Source organism: Sipha flava, unplaced genomic scaffold (assembly GCF_003268045.1).
Source record: "Sipha flava isolate LNK unplaced genomic scaffold, YSA_version1 2_pilon_pilon, whole genome shotgun sequence".
Classification (NCBI taxonomy): domain Eukaryota; kingdom Metazoa; phylum Arthropoda; class Insecta; order Hemiptera; family Aphididae; genus Sipha; species Sipha flava.
This window is the reverse complement of record NW_020272972.1, coordinates 4,596,851-4,602,839: the sequence shown is the minus strand read 5'-3', so window position 1 is coordinate 4,602,839 and position 5,989 is coordinate 4,596,851.

Genomic DNA, 5,989 nt, shown 5'->3' with positions numbered 1-5,989 from the left:
TTCGTAATTAATACTGATGTTCGATCGATGTGGGGGAAAGTTTGACTTAAAATGTTTTTTTATGTTGTTCCTTTGCTAAAAGCTAGTATATATTGTTAACAAAACAATAATTATTTGGTTAAGAATGCCAATGTATCAAAAAATATTCGAAAAAATAAAACTGTTCATTGTATTTTTTTATAAAAACTGTTGTCGCCATCTTAAAATCAAAAAGCTATTTCGGATATTTCGAGAAATTGTTCGAGTTTTGAATTTTAAGTGATTGCTTATAATTATGATTTTAAACTATTTAGTAACACACTTATAATATTAGACTCATATTTTATTTATTGTATTTATATAAGCTTAAATATATTTATTAAATAATTTTATTTATGTTTTTACGATTTTTATAATATTATTTTTAACATTTATTATATTACATTATTAATAATATAACATATTACATTTATAAGTACTCGTATTATAGATATGAAAAACTGAGTGAAAAGAATTTATTCGTTAAAAATAAAAATATATCATTTTTAAGTTTGTTATATAGTTGCTTTTCATGTATATATTGTTGCGATTTCGATTATTTCAAAATGTTTCAACTGTAAAACGTATGTGTACTTTATCAAGTTATAATTAATTTTCACTTCACGTGTTCACTGTATATTGAAAATTAATTCGAATCATTGCACTATGTTAATATTAATTACAGTTACAGAGTAAAATAACGTTATGTGTATAATTTATGACTCGATTATGACTCGGAAAGCTTAATGTTTAAATAATATTACAACATTTAATCATAAAATAAGAATCTCAAATCATGTGTGAACAAGGCTCATGTAGACAATGAAAAATAAAGTTTCCAAATTTATAACCAATGCATTATCTGAATACGACACTCATTTACTATAAGTTCGATTGTGGTACGTATAGTCTTTTTTTTAAACTTGACATCGAAGAATTAAACCGTTATGCATATAACGACAAATTATTTGTTTATTATAATGAGTTAGTGGAGCAAATGTAAAACAAAATAATTTAGATATATGAGTTATATATATTTTTGAGTTATGTATTGGTAAAATAGTATAATATTAATCTATGTATTTAGCGTCGATACACATATTTTGTTGATTTTTTAACAAGCTTGTGTGTAGTTTTACCATCCATCTCTCTTTCTCTTGTGGTATTTTATGCTCCGTATAATTTTTTAATTAATTTCAATACATTAGTCGAACATAATGTAATTAACAATAAATAAGTTATTTTTATTTTATAAGTTGTTTTTAATAGTGAAATTCGCAATGTGATATAAATTTATAATTTGATATTACTGATCAGTTTGTTTAGTACGTGATGAATATTAATATGATTAGAAATCAGAAATATAAGGTCTTCATAAACCATACTATAAATATCTAGAAAAAATATTACATTACGGTCTTGCAATTCCTTGCGATAAGTGAATAATACTTTTTAAATTAATTTTTGTCCAAAAATGTTGTTTTTAATAAAAAAAAAAATAGGAAAAATTATTTTTTTATTCTTTAACGTCAATTGAGTGCATCGTTTAGTATTTTAAAAAGTTATCAAATCTTATTTAAGAATTGCATTGTGTAATATATAATTTTACTATTAATATTATTCATAGGCGTGTTTACGGGAGGGGCCGGGTGGGCATTGATCCCCCCGGCGGAATTTGCCTCCAACAACACTGTGCCAGGATAAAAAAAAGTAATGCAATCTATACTCATTAGTAATGAGTAGGAAACGGATTTATATGTAAATACATATTTTTATTAAAACGAGATATTTAAAATTTGATAAGAAATGTTCATGATTTAAATCAATTCTATTAATATGACGCTACTTTTATTTTACATATTTTTACATATTTTGGTATAATTCCATATTTTTACATATATCACTAATTTGTAAATATTTTTAAACATATTTTGTTATTTCATCATTCATACGTCTTCTTCCTACAAAAATACAAGAAATTATTTCAAATTTAGATCCAGAACTTATATCGCTATTAGTAAAGCTCAAAATATTATGCAAAATGAAACATTGAAAACTAATTTAATTTTCATCTCAGTGAATTTTAGTTTTATTGCACATACATTTACAAAATAAGAAACAAAAATATGTCCTTGAATGAAAGTATGCAAATTGTCGAATCAACGATTGCAAAATGAAAACTCGTAAACGGACCAATAGGCGAAGTTGTAAAAAAGAAAATTCATGTTGTTACAGAGAAAATTTCAGGCTATATTGATTATAAATCAATCAATGACATAGAGTGGCAGACATCCTTCTAAAATTTTGGAATTATCGCCTTCTAATATTATGCCCTTCAAATATGCTTAAATCAACCGATGTAGGTTAATGTGGAACGATCATTTAGCAGTTTTAAAAATATTTTCAGATCTAATAGGCGATATTTAATATTTAATAATTTAAAATTGTAATAATTCAATGCAACAAATCATTTTGATAATTTAATAATTATAATTTTTTTTTTTTTATTAAATTTTTTTCCTACATATTTGGATGGTTTTAGCACATATTTTATAAATTATACTTACATAAATATGTACATATTTATATATTTTTATTACATATAAATCCGTTCCCTAGTAATGAGTCATTACCTACCGATAGTTTTAGTACAGCACAGTACAGTGGTAAAATGTATGTATTTTTATTTGAGTTTTAAATGTATTTTTATTATTCATGTCTAAAAAAATATAAGTCTCATAATTTTAAAATTTGTTGTGCCCCCTTGGCCACCAGTCTAAACATGCCTATGCTATTATTTCTTCACTTGTCCGCTGAGTCTGATATTTGATTTATTAACACATATTCAATTCATTCGGATTTTTAGTAAATATATAATCGTATGTGTATAATAAAACAGTTTCGATTGGGATTAATTTGAAAAAATAAAATAAAAAGAAACTTATGAAATTCTTTAGAATGTGTAATTTTAGTGTGGTTTTAGGTGAAATAACACTCTTATGAGTACACAATACAAAACACTCAACACGATGTTAATATATATAAATCTATTTTGAGCAACACGTTTGTCTGTTTATTAAAAAAATAAAAAAAAAATAAATAGCTAATACAATTTTTCTTTCATTGTTAGAATGTTCTTTTACTTTTAGATATTCGTTTTATGTCTTCGAATGAATTAAAATTTAAGGACACTAGTTTTCGGAAATAATTGGCCCGTAATTTCGATGATATCAACAAAAATGATACTTTTTTCTAGAAATATTATTGAATCTTAGTTTTGGTGGTTTGATAACAAAGGTAGAAAAATCTGATGCATCGTTAAAATAACTTAGAAAAAATATTCCACTAAAATATTAAATCAATTAAACCTGTAGTTTGCAAAATGTGGTTAAAAGTTATAGATCAGTGCATTTTTTAACTAGGCGACACAAATGTCGCCCAGTGATTATACTCTGTCGACAATATTTTGAAAGATTGGACGAAATAATGCGAAACAAACGTGTAATACTATAATCGTATTATGGTATTACATTGACTATTTTGAGAAAAACATTTTTTGTCACCCAGTGAAAATTCCTTATAAAATGCACTGTTATAGATTGTGTTTAGATAATTAAAGCCAAAACCTGCATTTTATTTTTAAGTCATTTATAAAATTGTCTAAAAAATCATACACAAATGGTATTGGAATTTGTGGATTTTTTTTTAATTTTACTCAATATTTGCGGTGTAAAATACGACTGTGTAGGTTAAAAATTAGGTATTTTTATAATGTAATATTTGCCCATGAAGTAAAAAAGCTATTAATTCTTGCTTTTGTATCCATCCTTGAAGTTATTTCTGCATTTAAAGAAACTACCATATAGGTTGTTTCGAAGATATGTATATATCCACCAATGCGTTGTGTTAGATGAAGAGCATTCATTTTTCAATTGTATGTATTATATTTAGTATAATATAAATAATATATTCTGGTTGCTGGGAAATTTTGTACCTGAACCTATACACTCGACGTCTGACACAATTGATTGTATTTATTATTTGTCTTGTAACTCTCTTGTTGAACTCACTATGTACACATAAACGCGGTTAAGGGATGACTACTCATCTTGGTGACTAACTGTCACTAATCTTCCGTGGGTATATTGATAGATTTCTCTTGGGATATAATGGTTATAGGTTTATTTTTAGTATTCTCTATACTAGTGCTAGTGCACGTTTCAGTGCCTAGAACGATATTTTTTAGAGCCAGTGGCTTTTTTTTTCAGTTTTATGTTTTGAATAAGATTTAATGGGACTAAGTTTTTTTTTAATTATCTTCGTTCTCCTTCTGTACATTTTAATATTTTTAGAATGACGTATTATAACTGTATAAATAAAAAAAAAATTCAAAAATCTCTCCCAAAAATAATGTTTTTATAATTTTTATGTGTTCTACAATAAGTACTTTTATAATTAAATTTAAAATGAAAGTAACACCTATGTAATAAACCAATTATTAGTTAATTGTGTGTAGAGAGAAATAGAAAATCATCGCTTTTAATTGACTCGCACTCATTTGATAATAATAATGGTTATGTTTTTATAATTCCAAATCACCTTTTTAATAGTAAACACGGGTCACTGATGTAAGACCCTTTAAAATGTGTCACCTGATAATCTGAATTAAATTTTCATCATAGTCAGCTCATAATTAATTTAAAATATTACAAATTATAATTATGCACGCTACAATGTTTTAAAACTATTTTTTTTTAAAAATCCAGTAACACTATGATATAGGTAACTAACAGTTATAGTTGATAATATAATTACAAAGTGTAATGTATGTTAGACTTGATAGTGTGAAATGGAATGAAAAGATTAGTTAATTTCATAAAATTATTTTCAATTATTGTTATATTCTATATTTTTGAATATATCCCGTCTCATTGAAGAAATTCATCATACGAATCTATGTAATTGAAATGATGAAATAAAAATTCTCTATTTTATTGAAACTTATTAAAACTCGCATTTTATTCACAGTATACATTTATACTAATTGTGGTGTGCGATATAAATAGGGTTTGGTACACCTAATGTGTCTATGGTGTTATAATATCGCGGAACCACCTGGTACCGATAATACGTGTTTAGTGTCTATTATTATTTTTAATTTTCTACTTTAATTTCTATAAAATTACTGTGTTAATAATAGTGTAATAGTGCCAGCTAATCGAACAACTATTGCATTTTGGTTTAATTTTTAGGAATGTTCTTTTGCGAAGTTAAGTTTTTCGTATAAACTTGTCAAGTGATATTTATTGTTGTTTGTCTTGGCCAAAAAGTTTAGTAGGAGTGTACATATCAATCTACTTATATGGTTGTTTGGATGAAATATTTTACGGTTAGATTAGATCGGGTTATATCCCGAAGGTACGACGATTTTAGTTACTCTTTATTTTTAGTGTTGTGGGTGTTGTTTGCCAAAAAAAAAAAAAGAAAATCGAGGATCAAATTTGCCTTCTTTTCACTATTTCCTTAAAAGAAAAAAATACACCCAATTATTATTACTTTATGTACTTTAAGCCTTGGCCCGTTCACTAATAAATATAAAAATATGTATTAAATATCTAAGAAATCAATAGAAGCAATAAAATAAAAATTTGCTTTGATGTACCCCTTACTTGCTTCTGAAAGTTATTTTTATAGCATATCTATAGTATTCTTATTTTTTTTTAAATTATAAGAAATTATTTTTATGAACAATTTGTACTTAAAAAATGATCGATTATGAAATTCGTAAAATAATTCGTATTGGGAATTTAATAGGAAATAATTTGTATGACTTAAAAAAATAATTCACAAATATAAAATACACAAATTAATTTATATAGTAAAGAGATTTCTTACTATCGCATCTTTATATCGTCTTATAAGTATTTTACCGATGAAAAATAAAAATAAAAATTCTTTGTACTCAATAGGA